Source organism: Lissotriton vulgaris, chromosome 1_1 (genome assembly GCF_964263255.1).
Source record: "Lissotriton vulgaris chromosome 1_1, aLisVul1.2, whole genome shotgun sequence".
NCBI classification, from domain to species: Eukaryota; Metazoa; Chordata; class Amphibia; order Caudata; family Salamandridae; genus Lissotriton; species Lissotriton vulgaris.
Genome location: NC_141685.1, coordinates 690,652,552 through 690,667,406, shown reverse-complemented (window position 1 = coordinate 690,667,406; position 14,855 = coordinate 690,652,552). Strand labels below are relative to the sequence as shown.

At 44.7% G+C, this 14,855-nt stretch overlaps 1 protein-coding gene across 1 annotated transcript in view; it reads right to left on the bottom strand.

Moving 5' to 3' along the window:
* The window catches only part of DPYD (dihydropyrimidine dehydrogenase), a 3,292,815-nt gene that overhangs the window by 1,016,702 nt on the left and 2,261,258 nt on the right, over positions 1-14,855 (bottom strand). The gene's annotated exons all lie outside the window — the stretch shown is intronic.

Sequence of the window (14,855 nt, the reverse complement as noted above, 5' to 3'; positions counted from 1 at the left end):
GTATTGTCATTTCGACATCCCATCTTTCAGTGCATACTGTGGCTCTGGAACAGACAGCATCTGGTGGGTGGGACGAACCTGCCGGGTTCTGTTTTTTGTACGTTTTTTTCGTTAGTTGGCGATTAATATCACACAAGGCAGTGAGCTAAATGAAACACGTTGTCGCTTTTTGCGCTTTTATCACTCCTTTAATATTGCATATCGTGCCCACCCCCTCCCCCTCAACCTCCCCCACCACCACCACCACGAATTTCACCAATTTTACCTAGGATTGATTTGAGCGGGCCACAGAGGTTGGTAATGAAGTAAATGTGTAGTAATCAGGTGCAATAAAACTACATTCATATGTAGGGTGACCAGATTCTCAAAACAAAAAACGGGGTCAGGTCATAGACATAGAAGTAGGACTACGGTTTGCAGTAACCATCCACATAAAAGTGGGATTATTTGACAGCTGTCAGACATAGAAAAAGGACTACAATAACAGCTCCCTCCACAGCCCGAGATGAAACATTACAGACAACAAATCAGAGGTCTTTTATTGGCACCCCCTCTCCTTTACACAGCAGCATTAGTTCTTCTAATTACATTTACACTTTTAAGGACTATAGCATATATTTGGCAAAAATCAATAAAACATCACAGGCTAGCAAACACCAGTGGAAAGAGAGCATGCACGCCCATGCTCAACCGGAATAATGAAAAACAGGGACATTTCTGTGTTTAACCGGGACACTGTTTGAAAACGGGGGACATTTGAGTCACTTGGAGAAAAGTGCCGGGACACGAGGACACTTCTCTAAAAACGGGGACCGTCCTGGGAAAACGGGGACGTATGGTCACCCTATTCATATGCTATTCTCCATTTTGGCCTGAAAAGAACTCTGAACAACATATCATTCTGGATCAAAGGGCAGGCGGTTTTGATCCTTCTTGATCTATCAGATGCTTTCCCTTCTTAATCTATTGGCTGCTTTCTCTCCAAGCTCGATCCCTATAGTTGACTATTTCAAACCTGCGTACACAGAAGCATCTTTACTAAAGGTAACGTGGAGACTTCCTAATCTAAAGGTATATTAGTGGGTATGTCAGTTACCATGGATGAGACCATTCCTTGCAATATGAAGAGGATACGTTTAGCACTATGAATATATAATATATAGTATATTATAATATATATATAGTATAGTATATTATAATATATGGTATATTATATTATAATATATATATTAAACTATATATAATATATAATATATAGCTCACTGATGCCCCCGACCCCTATCAAATCTCGGGTTTTAGAAGTAATCAGTACTATTGTGGTGAGACATACAGTATTACTAATGGATACCGTAACTCTCAAAAGTTTGCCCGCTCTGAAACATAAGACCCATGGGTCGATTAGCAAAGGCTGTTTTAAAGTTCCTTTCCTCGGGTGGGTCTTCCACTGTGACAAGATTTATTCTCCAATAGGAAGAATCAAAGTGGATGATTTAAGGAGAGTAGGTGTTAAGGGACTTTCGTATAGTAATTTTAGGAAGAAAAAAAGCGGACACATACTTGGTTAATATGTAGTGCAGGGGAAAATCCCTTCTGGAAGAAGTGATTTGCCTACAAACAAGAGAAGAAAGACATCTATCCTTGAAGTATGTTGTTCATTTTAAAACTGATCGATCAACATGCCTCTTGTTCTCCTTCTCTGATTTCTTTTACTCTACCTTCACCTCCCCTACCTCTGTTTCTTTCTTCTAAAAACTCTCAATGCATGCTGCAATTAACTTCTGTGAGCAAGGGAAACTGACCGAGACATCAGGGCCCTGGGCTTTCATTTTTAAACTGGCCTGCAAGAGTCCCAGTCCACTGGGGAAATACCAGGTCAAATAAAAGTCCTGTCCAGAGCGGTTGTAAAGTCCTTTGCATTTTAACAATCTCCTAGGCAGCATCATTGACTTTCCCCAGGCGTGAATAATAGTAGAGTGTGTCTTCTGTATCTTCTTTTAATAATATTTTAAAACCACTGCATATTTGGTCTGTAATGAGTATTTGTGCTTTTAATGCTTACTAGATGCTTACAGGCCTATTTGCTTTTAATCAAAAAGTTGGTATTCCATGATGTAGTGGGCATGGAACAATAAGAGAGCTTATTTTGGCAAAAGCTAGTTTATCCAGTGCCAAGATAATCCAGAGAATAAATGCAAACACTCTGAAAGGTTGATAAAATGTCCTTAGGGAGGTTTTCAGTAGATTTTCCAGAAAAACATTTGTAAAAATGATGTCAATTTGTGCACCTGAAAGCTCAATCTCTACATATGCCAGTTAAAAGCCAACGGCTTTGAAGAGGCATATATGAACTATGTCAATGCTTCCATTGAGCGACAAACATGCCTGACCCTTCTGAGGATGTAATTCCACATGACCTATCATTTTTTTGTAAATTCACTCATTCCATATTCATATACTGTGCCCCTTTCAAGGAGATTGTTATTCTCACAATGATGGAACACCATTTGCTTCCACCCGACACTATCTTCAAAGGTATGTAACTGTTACCACGGATTTTTTACAACGCATACCATTACAACGCATACTATTACAACGCAGGACATTTTACAACGGATACCTTTACATCGCATTACACTACAACGCACATACTATTACAACGCATACCATTACATCGTAAGTATAATTATAGGTAAGTTTATCTTTCTTTATAAACATTAGGTTTTGGGGTACAGGGGTATTTTTAGGTTTTAGGGTTGAGTTTGGGTTTTGGGGTACAGGGGTATTTTTAGGTTTTAGGGCTGGGGTTGGGTTTTGGGGTACAGGGGTATTTTTAGGTTTTAGGGTTGGGTTTGGGTTTTGGGGTACAGGGGTATTTTTAGGTTTTAGGGTTGAGTTTGGGTTTTGGGGTACAGGGGTATTTTTAGGTTTTAGGGCTGAGTTTGGGTTTTGGGGAACAGGGGTATTTTTAGGTTTTAGGGCTGGGTTTGGGTTTTGGGGTACAGGGGTATTTTTAGGTTTTAGGGCTGGGTTTGGGTTTTGGGGTACAGGGGTATTTTTAGGTTTTAGGGTTGGGTTTGGGTTTTGGGGTACAGGGGTATTTATAGGTTTTAGGGTTGGGTTTGGGTTTTGGGGTACAGGGGTATTTTTAGGTTTTAGGGCTGAGTTTGGGTTTTGGGGTACAGGGGTATTTTTTGGTTTTAGGGCTGGGTTTGGGTTTTGGGGCACAGGGGTATTTTTAGGTTTTAGGGCTGGGTTTGGGTTTTGGGGTACAGGGGTATTTTTAGGTTTTAGGGTTGGGTTTGGGTTTTGGGATACAGGGGTATTTTTAGGTTTTAGGGTTGGGTTTGGGTTTTGGGGTACAGGGCTATTTTTAGGTTTTAGGGTTGGGTTTGGGTTTTGGGGTACAGGGGTATTTTTAGGTTTTAGGGTTGAGTTTGGGTTTTGGGGTACAGGGGTATTTTTAGGTTTTAGGGCTGAGTTTGGGTTTTGGGGTACAGGGGTATTTTTAGGTTTTAGGGCTGGGTTTGGGTTTTGGGGTACAGGGGTATTTTTAGGTTTTAGGGCTGGGTTTGGGTTTTGGGGTACAGGGGTATTTTTAGGTTTTAGTGCTGGGTTTGGGTTTTGGGGTACAGGGGTATTTTTAGGTTTTAGGGTTGGGTTTGGGGTACAGGGGTATTTTTAGGTTTTAGGGCTGAGTTTGGGTTTTGGGGTACAGGGGTATTTTTAGGTTTTAGGGCTGGGTTTGGGTTTTGGGGTACAGGGGTATTTTTAGGTTTTAGGGCTGGGTTTGGGTTTTGGGGTACAGGGGTATTTTTAGGTTTTAGGGTTGGGTTTGGGTTTTGGGATACAGGGGTATTTTTAGGTTTTAGGGCTGGGTTTGAGTTTTGGGGTAGAGGGGTATTTTTAACCTATTTTTACAAATAATAAAATTAAAATTAATTTAATTAATAATTTTAATAAAAAAAATATAACAAATAATTAAATTAAATAATACATTAATAAATATTCACATTATATTTTAAAATTATTTATTATTATTATATACTTACCTGTACTTACGTTGTAATGGTATGCGTTGTAATAGTATCTGCGTTGTAGTGTTTTGCGTTGTAAAGGTATCCGTTGTAAAATGACTTGCGTTGTAAAAAATCTGTTGTAATGGTATGCGTGCTAAAAGTACGCGTTGTAAAATCATATATCCTCTTCAAAAGCAGCTGCAACTTCATCAAAGCCCCCTAGTTAGACCTGTCAACCTTAGGGTTGTCTTCCCCCAAACTAAGGTAAGGTGGAACTCGCAGAGTTCCATGAAAACTCAGTGAGATAATGTGGAGTTCCTCGAATGAGCGGAATTAGGAATGTTGCTCTGCTTCTGCTGATTTTTAGTGCCAGGAGCTCATTCCACGCGAAAATATCAGCACGAACAGCAAAACGTGACATGCCAGAGTGGCTGCTTCTCTAGTTGATTTTGCTGCTGCCCGAGTAGATTTTCTACTCAAGTGTCAGCTTTCTGACTGTGAACTAAAGCGATCACCCATGTTGGGGAAATCTCACTGAGTGCCCTCTAGTGACTAGAAATTGCACCAGGGGACGGCAAATCATGCTCACGCTCGCCAACTTGCCATTTGCCAGCTGTGAGAAACAAGCATTTGGTGGAATTTGTCCGGAACTCTGTGTTACATGTGTAACAGGGGCCAAAACCTCGCCAACACCAGGGCGGAGAGGAAGTTATCACCCAAACCCTACCTCATACCTTTTGATTTACTCCTCCATATTTTTCGTATCTCATTTCTGTTGGCCTTAGGACTCTGTTTACTATACCACTGCTGAACATTGCTAAAGTGTGTGTGCTCACTCCTCAAAACATAGTAACATTCTCTTATACCCAATTAGCATGCTTAATTTAGCTATAAGTCAATGGTAAAGTAGTACTACATTTACCCAAGGCTTGTAAATTAAATGTTACTAGTGGGCTTGCAGCACTTGTGGTGCCACCCACTTAAATACCCTAGCAAATATGTCTCAGACCTGTCATGGAAGGATGTGTGTGCAGTATTAAACTGTTATTTGACCTGAAAAAGTAAACCATTTGCCAGGCTTAAACCTACGTTTTTAATCTGGAGAAGTGTGACTCACTGGTTAGAGGTGGCAGACCTGGAAGCAGAGTTCAGCCCGGGACCAGGGTTCAATTCCCGGCTCAGCGGGGTCTTGAGTCCTAAAATGTCCATGGACTCCACAATTCTCGCTCCAGTGCCTACTCGATTCACGGGTTCACACTCTGCGACTCTGGGCAATAGCTTGTTTAATCTCCACAACGGCCCCTCGCAGCGGGATGCCTGTCTTTCACCTTGCGGATACCCTGCTGGGGTTATCTCACAGAGGAATACCAGGACGGGATCCCTAAGCAAGCGCTTAGAAACCGCTCGGTGATTTGCGCTATATAAATTCCTGTACATTTACATTTAAGTTATATATAAGTCACACCTAGGGTAGGCCCTAAACAGCCCACAGGGCACAGGGCATTTGTATTGAAGAAGAAATTTAAGTTTTACATTTCCTGGTAGTGAAAAACTCTTAAATTCATTTTTCCACAACTGCCAGGCCTGCTTCTCCCATAGGATAACGATGTGGCTACCCTATTACATTTATAAAGTGATAACTTCCAAATGGAAACAGATACCAGTTCATGTTTGGTGCCTTTGGAATTGTAATGTTATGTTATGTTATTTATTTATAATTACATTTATGAAGCGCGCAGCTACCCGGAGGTTTCCCGGTTATGTTATGCGTTTTTATTTGGCGCACAGATGCTCCAGCTAAGGAGCGTCCTGGCGCCCGACAAAGCAGCTGCACAACACAACTAAACAATAGAGACAACATATGTAAACAACTAAGGAAATAAAAACGTTTTCACCGCGCGGCGAAAGGATAGCAAATCGCTCATAGCGCGAATTGCCGGGGGCAAGGAGTTCCACAGAGCAGCTGCGCGCACTCGAAATGAGCGTCCACCGGCCCTACTCCGCTTGAAGCGCTGCACAACGGCCAGTTCAAGGTCTGCAGATCTTTAGGGTCGCGCTGGGGTGTAATTGGCCAGGAGGGCCGTAAGGATCGTTGCTGGGGACCCCTTCAGAATTTTATAGGCGACGCAGAGGACCTTAAACTGGATCCGCTGGACCACCGGAAGCCAATGCAGTGACCGCAGGGTACTGGAAGTAGGACAGAATCTTAGGAGGCCTACCACCGCTCTAGCTGCGGCGTTCTGAATCCTCTGTAAGCGCCCGATCTCTGCCAGATTCAGACCGGCCAGCAAGGAACTCGCATAATCCAGCCTGGAGATGACAGTAGCTTGGATCATGAGTTGCCTGGTAGGGGCATCGAAGAACTTAAGCACAGGACGGAGCCCGCGCAGGATGCCAAAGCAGCATGCAGCCGCGCGTTTGGTGTGACACACAAACGTGAGGGAAGGGTCCAGCCAGACCCCGAGGTTCTTAAGCTCAGCGACTGGGATGGGAGCAGGACCCAAATCCCCCGGCCACCATCTCTCTCCCCACAGTTCCGGCTGTCTGCCAAAAACCATGACCTCGGTCTTGCTAGCGTTCAGCTGAAGACAGTTGGACGTCATCCAGCTGGCGACCGCCCGCAGTCCTTGTTGAAACCTGGGGGCATCGACTTCGGCATCCCCGCTGATCGTGACCGCCAGCTGGGTGTCATCGGCATATGACACCATGGTCATACCCCATAGTTTGACAACCTCAGCTAGCGGCCTTACGTACAGATTAAACAGCGTAGGGCTCAGCGAGGAGCCTTGGGGGACCCCCAGGTTTAACGGATGGAATTTGGACTGATAAGGTGGGATGGTCACGCTAAAGGCCCGGTTGGTTAAGAACGACCGGAACCACTCGAGAGCGGTGCCGGTGACACCAGCCTCCTCTAGACGCCGCAGAAGGATAGGGTGCGAGACGGTGTCAAAGGCAGCGCTTAGATCTAATAACACAAGCGCTGCCGTTTGTCCCGCGTCAAGCACGGAGCGAAGATGCTCCACCATGTAAAGCAGAGCCGTCTCCGTGCTATGACCAGCCCTAAACCCATTCTGCGTAGCGTCGAGGATATCTGCACGGCAGAGATGTTCCGAGAGGACGGCATTTACGTGCGCCTCCATAACCTTAGCCGGCCACGGCAGGAGTGAGATCGGCCGATAGCTCTCCGGCTTGCTCCCGTCCAGGCTGGGTTTCTTAAGAATAGGCCGAACCATGGCTCGCTTCCACTTCAGTGGAACTTTGCCAGATGTTAGTGACAAATTGATCAAGGAACAAAGCGGTGAGATGTCGTGTACCGCTAGGTCCTTGAACACATCAGGGCAAAGTGGATCCTCTGGGGACCCAGACTTCACTCTGCGGGCCAATGTGTCTAGGCTATCAGATGTTAGCAGAGGTAAGGAGTGTAGTCCCTCAGATGGTAACGGCTTAGAAGATGGATTAGCCGAGGGAGTGACCGAAGGAAAGGCCCGATAGATGGCATTCACCTTTTCCAAGAAAAACTCTGCCAATTTTTCACAATGCTCAACAGAGCTCTGGTGTGACGTTGTGACTTTTTTGGCAGTGAGGTCTTTCAGTACCTTGAAGATAGCCTTAGACGGGTTCGAGCTATTCCTGAATTGTGCAGCATAAAATGCGGCACGAGTTCTACATACCGCCCGGTGGTACACTTTCACAGTCGACAGATATAGAACTTTCTTCGTGCTGTTATAGGCTTTACGCCACACCCGCTCTGCGCGCCTGCAAGAGACCTTCAGAGCCCGCAGCAAGTCGTCGTACCTGGGGCTGGCCTTGCCAGCTCCAGTTTTACAGGTTACCAAGGGAATAAGGGTGTCCAAGGCCCTGGAGACCCAGTTGCAAAACCTGTCATAGACCTGATCAGGCGAACCCAAGATGTCAAACGGGTCAGCCGATAAGAGGTGGAAAAACTCATCCAGCTTAAGTTTGTTCCAGCGTCGTCTTGGAACCGAGCACACCACTGGCTTAGGTTGAATAGCCACAATAGGGCAGTGGATCTGTATCAAATAATGATCAGTCCAAGCCAGAGGTGTGTAGCTGGTGATACAGGCTTCCGTAAGATTAGTGAAAAACGGATCAAGGGTATGACCCCCTGAATGAGTGGGCTGTGCCACCAGCTGATTCAGCTGGAGCGCCTCGAGCCTATTCTTATGGTAAAGTCGGATTTTAAATTCCAATTTTGAAAATGGCACTATTACAAAATTGGCATTTTCCTGCATTGGCCATTTAGTGCCTGCAGCTTGTCTCTAAGTCATATGGCTGGGTGTAGTGGGCAGTTGTGATTTATATATTCCTCCTAGATGGCTACACACAATAGAGATCTCTTAGGTGTGCCTTAATGGGCCATCACTGGCAAGATGGGAGGGTGGAGCTGAACACAGCCCTACTTAAACCTGAATAGGCTGTATACTGCTTGTATGCAAAGGATTGTATACCTCCTGTATTTAGTTTGTAGTCAGAGCGGGTGAGGCAGGAAACCTGAGCACTTCAAAAGGGAATCCTCTGGAGGTTTCTCCCACTTCAAAGAATGCACTAGGTATACATATTGGACCTCAAAAACCAACTCTTCAGTACATACCTGTGGATATTACAGAAGAAGAAATGCTGTGCTGCTTTGCTACCAGAAGGGCTACCACTCTGCTGCCCTGCTACTCTGTTGCTCTGCTACCTGCTGCCCAGCTTCCTGAGAAGGAAGATTAAAACTGTACCATTTATCCCAGGCTGAAGAGACTCCAGGGGTCAGCCAGTTAACCTCCTGTTCTGAGCTACAGGGGCATTACAAGCTCCAGAGGCTCCCTTACAGCAACCTCTCAGCTGACTTGCTGCCTGGACCTGCAACTGTGCGAGAAAGTGCCATCTTTCTTGCATGGTATGCCCCCACTTTTTGCTGATTTGTTGATGTGCTTTGACTGAGTGTGCCCTGAGCTCCTGTCAATCAGGTGCCCAGAGCCTGTGTTCCTCCCCTAAAACTGTATTGAAGCTGAAACCCAATTGGCATCTCTGGCCACATGTGAGCCCCTGGTAAATGGTACCATAGGTACCCAGGGCATTGTGACCAGAGAAGACCCCTAAGGGCTGCAACACTTATTGTGCCACCCTTAGGGGCCCTGCAAGCTGACACATACACCCTGCCTTTGCAGACTGAGTGTCCTGGTGCATACCTAAACAAAGAGTCGACATGCCCACAAACCCAATGCCCTGGCATACATCAGTCACCCCACTAGCTGGGTGCCCTATGCCAGTGGTGTGCCAGCCTGTGCCAACTCCACCCCTCAGGTAGGAGAGGCGAGGTGAAGCACAACTTGGGGCTCCGGCCATCTTGAGGATGGGGAGCCCTGCCCAATCAGAGATAGGCTCCTGCCCCCCTCCCACAGGAGAGGAGCAGGATAGGGGGTGTACTCACACCAGGACAGGGACCTATTGGTCCCTGCCCTTTTCCTACCTGTAACGCCCCTAAATGTAGTATTTAGGGGCACGCTGAACCTTCCTTCTTCAGATCCCGATTTTGAAACAAGAAAGAAGACCAAGAAGAAGAAGACCTGCCATGCAGCAGCTAACAAGAGGACAACACCAGCTGACTTGTCCCCAGCCCTACAGGCCTATTGATCCTTGAACCTGCTCCTGCTAATTTCCGGCATCTCCTGCGGACAGCAACCTCAAGAACCCCAGAGGTCCTGCCTGCCTTGAACCTCTTAGAGACTGCGACTCCCATGAGCAGTGGTTCTGCTCAAACAGCAATACCCCTGGTGCCAGCCAGGAACCGCAAATCCAGCCCACTCTGCACCCGCCAAGCCTGGCCAGTGCCCAAGTGGATAAAGACCCTGAGGCTGTCCCCCCGGTGATTCTGACCTGGAATCCAGTGCCCCAGGACGCCCCTCAATGACCCACACTCAGAACCAGGGACCCCTCCTACCGTGACCAGCAGATTGTAAGATTTCCCGACGTGCAAAGACACACCTGCACCTGGCACCCTGGGCCACCTGTGCCCAACTCTAGGGTGCCTACCTACCTTCCAAGATCCCAACTTACCGCTCGAAGTGTTGGTCGCTCCAGAAGATCCACCGTCGGCGATCCTGCAACCTTTGTTCCCTTTTCAAGATCTTCATTGAATAACATTGAGCGACCGATGGTTCTAAAGCACCCTGCACCCAGCCGCCTGAGCGCCACTGGCAGTGGAACCTTTGTCCTATCCTACTTCCCCATTTGCTCTGAGCAAGTGACCAGAAGCCCAGCTCCCGAAGCCGTGAGGCCTGCTAGCCAGCAGCCACCAACCGATGGCCACCTGCATCTCATTGGATAACATTGGGCCTAACTACCTTTGCACCCGGCTGCCCCTGTGCCACTGAGGGTGTACGAACTGTACCTACCTGACCCTGGGAGACCCCTGAGTCTATGCCCAGAACCTCAACTCTGCCAGTCAAGTACCTACCTAAAAGCTGATAACTCACTTTTCTTCCATAGGCTAACATTGACTGGTTTCACTTGGAAATTCTTCTAAGTGTGGAGTTTTGGAACTTTAAAATATACATTTAAAATCAGCCGAACTACGATTTCTGATTCACTCACCTGCTATCAGGAGAGCCCTCAGTGCTGCATCTTTGAGCCCAGTAATGATCCTGAAAAGTAATTCTAACCGTACTTACCAGTAACTTGAATTTCCTTCTGTAGGATATTATTGCCCTACTTTTTGTTGAAAAAGTTTCCAAGTGTCGATTTTTAAAACTTATAAATATTCTCTAAAAATTGTGCCAATGATACAAACGTAATGTCTTGCCGGTTTTTAGATAAAGGTCCCAGTGCTGAACCTAGGAGGCCAGCACTGGATTACAAAAGTAACATGAACATACTATACCTGCAAATTGAATTTCCTTCTATAGGATAACATTGGTAATTTCATCCAGAAAAGTTTCAGTGAACTTTTAAAGTACTATAATATTCCTTAAAAATAACTACTGTAACCATAACGCTTTTACTTAACTGTTTACAGGTCATGTCCCGGGACTGAATCTAGGATCCAGTCCTGTGGTTAGAAAAGTAATCTACAAAGTAATCAATTGCATTTAACTCGAAATTCCCATTGAGCTCAATGTTGCATTGTGTTTGAAATTGTGTTGCTTATTGTAACACACTGTATCTATTGTATTCAAAGAGTCTATTGCCTATTTGAAAAGTATTTAACTAAAGTAATTCATCCTGAGAAAGTATATTTTGATACCTTGTTGGTTCTAAAATAAAACAACTATATCTTTTAATGCAAAACAATTGGCCCAGAGTTCAGATTTTGAGTGTATTTTTTAAAACATTTGCTGACTGAGTGTGTACAACACTGTCTTCTGATACTGCCTTACTTCTCGACCAAGCTACCACTTTAGAGAGTAAGGTTATATCTAACTTTAGCCTCTGTCAAACCTCTGGGGACTGGGGACTCTATACACAGTATACCTTACTTTGGTCCAGTAATCTAGAGCCACTTTCCTACAAACTGGACTTGCTTAAAACCTGCTGGCCTCTGCTGGATTGAGTTCCTGACACCCTAAGCGGTGCCCCTCAGGTCCTGACTCTTCATGAATGGGCCAATTCATGCCAGGACCTTACTGCCTGCCAAAGGGAAACACAAAATAATCTGTTTCTTCTAACTACAGCGACCACCAGCAATGCCCAGCAGCACTAGGTCTGCACTGTGCAACACAGCATCGACAGCTCACGGTGACTGCCTACGAGAAGCTCTAGCAAGGACCGACTGTGACACCAACAGGAACTTTGATTCCACTGCAAATGGAACTTGTTGCACTGGACATTGAAGGTAACTTGTGGAGTTCTCAAGAATGTATCTGCTTGACATTCGTGTTGCTAGGGAATTATGTAATAATCTAGAATGTAAGCATGAGCAGTGAGAATGTTCAAAATTAGAGTTTAGCAGTTGGTTGTAGCTACTCTGTGGGTGAGGTCCCTAATTGATGTGCTCTACAATAAACCTGCTACAAACCACTACTTGAAGTGTTACATCCTTTTGATTTATGGTGAAGGTATAATCTAACTTTGGCAAAGAGCGTAAATTCTACACACCATATCTGGCTACAAAAGACCTCAACACGGTGATTACCTCAAGCTTTTAATATACAGAGCAGCAAAGTTTCATTGGCTCACCATATACAAGTACCTTCAGCTCAACGTCTCCTGCCACCTCAAGCAAGGCAATGGTACAAAAGTGGAAGGAGGTCATCTCAAGTCTGGTCTGGGTGCAGGAGTCCTTGTGCAGGATTTCGTCAGTGGATCTGAGGCAAAATGAGTCCCGGCCCCTATATCAGGTGGAGCTGCGTGGGATTTTTCCAGCTATTTGGCTTTGGCTGAATCCCCAACAAGCAGGTACTTGGAAAAAGAGAGGACTTGCGCGCGGTTGTGCTCGTGCATGACTTGCATGACCTTACTGGGTGCGGCACGCCATGTGAGGACATCCACTCCATAAGGTATTGCATGCAGGCCACCATTTTGGATGAGGCCATGAACTCCACAGGAAACAAACCAGAGCTGTCTTAATTTCTACTGTAACGACGCAAGTGTGCATTGCCCAACATGCTTCGTGGCCATCTTGAATGAGGTCTGCTTCTCTGCATCAAGCCTCAGCTGTAGTTCTCTCCTTTTATTGAGCTGATGCACTTAGCTTATCTGCATATCGGATCTTCTGATTGGAGGAGATAATTATTTCCATGCTTTGTTTGGAGGCTACGGCTGAGCTCAGCCGTTTATTGGGCATTGTGCACACGCTGATGCGCACAGCTTATCTCCTCATCGGTTCTCTTCATCGGAGGAGGAAATATGCTCTACTATTATTACTACGTCATACACTAACTAACAAAAATGGTTTCACCATGCATTACACTTCAATGCTGACATGCAGAGCATTGTCTGTTGATGAATTGGTTTTAATTCTTATCAGAATCTGAGGGGACATTACTGATTACTGTGTTTTTGTTTAGTTTTTAACTTATGTGCTAGTATTATTGGATTGCTGTATTTTCCGCACTATTGTTACAAGGATTGTAATTGGATTGAAGCATATTACATCTCATGAGGGGGAGCAGCTAGAGTTACAAGGTGCAAAATGTTACTGCTCCACTGTTTTGTTATCCTCTCCAGGTGACCCTACGATTCCTTGGTTAAAGTGGATAAGGTGTTTGCTAATTATGTTAAATTATGTGGTACTTCATTGAGCGCTGAAAGGAAGTCTTCATTATTTATGCATTGTCTAGGGTCTGAAGGGCAGCAGATGTTTAAACATCTCCCTGAACTTCCAGACAGTGAGGCTTCGACTTTGAATGAGTATGAGATTTGCACCAGAAAAATGGATTCGCATTATCTTCCCAAAGGGGGCATGGTGTTGGAACATTATCACTTTGGAAAGAGAATGCAAAGATAAGAGGAATCTGTAGAGCAGTACATCACCAAGTTGTGAAAATTAGCATCCACTTGTTATTTTGGAGCAACCTTAGAGTCAAGACAAAGCGGTCAACTAATGCTAGGATGAATTAATGACAAAGCTAAGGATAGTTTGTGGCAAAAAGACAATCCTTCACAATTTTGAAAATGCATGAGCATTCAAAAGCCTGGGTCGAAACTACACACAAATAAAGTAAAATGGGAAAGGGTGAGGGGAATGTAGTTAAAGAGGTGAGTGACAAATCCTCTAATAAGCCCATAAAAAGCAAATCTGGCAGAACCATGGTTTAATCTAAAACGACCAACTTCAAATCCTTTCAAGGTAAATGTTTCAGATGTGGGAATGTTTAAAGAGTGTCCGGGGTGGAAGGTCATGTGTTCTTGCTATGGAAAATGTTTTCATTACTTGAGGTGTTGTAAATCAGGCAAAGACCAAAAGAAAGTCAGGTAAATAGACATTTATGATCTAATTGATTGGATGTTCTAGAATGTAAGCATGAGCACATTCTTGTGGGGTAAGTGCTTTGAAGTGATTTCTGACCACAAGCCTTTAAAAGAAGTTTTCAGAAAGAAAGATGTTGATTTTCTATATCATAGGATAAGAAAGTGGGGTCGTCTTCCAAGAATTTGAGTTTATGGTTTCATACTAACCCAGTTCTAAGAATATCTTGGTGGATTGTCTTTACAGACTGTGTGGAATTATTAAGGGTTCTGTTTTACCTAAGGTTTGTGACCTCTTTTCCGCAGAGGAGTTTGAAGAGGTGATACAGGTCTGTGTGAATAGTGAAGGTTTAGCTTCAGAAGATTTGTGGAAAGTCTAGATGGTGATCAAACTTTACAACAGGTGATGTTTAAGGTACAAAGAGGAGGGTGAGAGAAACGGGATTGTGAGGAGTATCTCAGAGGATTTTGGCATGTCAAAGATGATTTGGCTGTGATGGGTGGATGGCTAATTTGTGAAAATACATTGGTGGTCCCTGGATGTTTGAGAAACAAACAAGTGGCTAACGCTCATGTTAGTCATATGGGTATTGCTAAAACCAAAGAGAGGATTTGAGAGGCATTCTTGTGGCCAGCTATGGATATGCACATTGAGAGAGTTGTGCGTGATTGTAGTGATAAAATTCTGAAGTGCAGGACACAACCGATGGTGATCAGAGAGCAATCCAGTGGCCTTTGGGTGGAAATAGAAGTGTACATTTTAGGTCCGGGTGAATTGAGGTCTCAGAATCGCTACATTTTAGTTTGTCTTGATATGTCCTCTAGATGGCCTGAGGTAAAGATAATCAACTGAGTTGAATCTGGCGCAGTAATCAACTTTCTGGAGGACCTTTTTAAAAGGGAAGGTTTTCCCACGTCTATTTTATA